The sequence below is a fragment of the Triticum dicoccoides genome, chromosome 2B (genome assembly GCF_002162155.2).
Source record: "Triticum dicoccoides isolate Atlit2015 ecotype Zavitan chromosome 2B, WEW_v2.0, whole genome shotgun sequence".
Lineage (NCBI taxonomy): Eukaryota > Viridiplantae > Streptophyta > Magnoliopsida > Poales > Poaceae > Triticum > Triticum dicoccoides.
Window position 1 is genome coordinate 803921284 of NC_041383.1, and position 1655 is coordinate 803922938.

Below are 1655 nucleotides of genomic sequence, written 5' to 3' on the forward strand. Positions count from 1 at the left end.
AAAATAAATGGCAAGTGTGCTAGCAAAACTTACATGCCAAAATAACTAGACATGCTTTTCGCAAAAAAAAAAAAAAAACTAGACACGCAACGTGGAGATGATCAGAACACAAGCATTAAGTAAAAAGAATGGGGAAGAAGACACCAATATCGAGATGATGAGAGCATACTAAGAATTAAGAATATAACAAGATTGAAAAAATAAAATATAAAGGATAGCGCTGGTGCTGCCGGGGCCGACGACGCCGACGAACACGGTCGTCACGTCTTGTGAAGGAGCAGCCCGACGGGGGAGATGCGAAGGGTGCGACGACTGTGCGCTATCCTTTTCTGGATGCAATGCGAGGTGCGAATGGTTGGCGACGAAGGAGGAGATATGATCTGAACGGTTAGAGTGGAACCACCAAACAGGTAGGGTGCGACCAACCCAATTTTAGGCAAGAAATTTAAGAAAATAAATGGCAAGTGTGCTAGCAAAACTTACATGCCAAAATAACTAGACATGCTTTTCGCAAAAAAAAAAAAAAAACTAGACACGCAACGTGGAGATGATCAGAACACAAGCATTAAGTAAAAAGAATGGGGAAGAAGACACCAATATCGAGATGATGAGAGCATACTAAGAATTAAGAATATAACAAGATTGAAAAAATAAAATATAAATGATAGTGTTGGTGCTGCCGGGGCCGACGACGCCGACGAACACGGTCGTCGCGTCTCGTGAAGGAGCAGCCCGACGGGGGAGATGCAAAGGGTGCGACGACTGTGCGCTATCCTTTTCTGGATGCACTGCGAGGTGCGAATGGTTGGCGACGAAGGAGGAGATATAATCTGAACGGTTAGAGTGGAACCACAAAACAGGTAGGGTGCGACCAACCCAATTTTAGGCAAGAAATTTAAGAAAATAAATGGCAAGTGTGCTAGCAAAACTTACATGCCAAAATAACTAGACATGCTTTTCGCCAAAAAGAAAAAGAGAACTAGACACGCAACGTGGAGATGATCAGAACACAAGCATTAAGTAAAAAGATTGGGAAAGAAGACACCAATATCGAGATGATGATCCCAGTCGAAAAAATATCGAGATGATGAGAGCATACTAAGAATTAAGAATATAACAAGAATGAAAAAAATAGAATATAAATTTATTAAGCCCCCGGTGAGGATCGAACTCGCGACCTTTCCCTCACGAAGGGAACGCACTACCACTATGCTAAAGAGGCATTTATGTTGTGATCGAAAATTACCGTTATTTAAGCACACATGCAACGTAGTGCGGCGAAGACTTGTGGTGGAGTTTGGTTTGTGCGACGTGGTGCACAGAGTCAACCAAAGGCGACTACTCTGCGCCGGTCTCCGCGCAACCCTTTGATTCGATGCTCAACAGCCGTCGGATGAGCCAGCTGGGCAGCCCGTGACCCTCTTTCTCGTCTTCCTCCTCACTTTGTTTCTTCCACACTGCTCGCACATGCCCCTGCATGGCTCGCGCTCACGTCACCGCGCCCATACCCGCGGTACCACCGAGCTCCAAGCACGCCGCCGATGAAGCACTTCCATCCACCGCCGTCGCTCGCCCCAACATGCCACACTTCGATCCACCGTCGCCGCTCGCCTGACTCGCCGCACTGCTGGCCCCTCAAGTTGTCGCCGGAATAC

At 46.8% G+C, this 1655-nt stretch overlaps 1 non-coding gene across 1 annotated transcript; it reads right to left on the reverse strand.

Moving 5' to 3' along the window:
- Positions 1-1150: 1150 nt before the first annotated feature.
- On the reverse strand, positions 1151-1222 carry TRNAT-CGU. The gene has a single exon. It is a non-coding gene; the product is annotated as a tRNA-Thr (tRNA).
- Between the last annotated feature and the right edge of the window lie 433 nt (positions 1223-1655).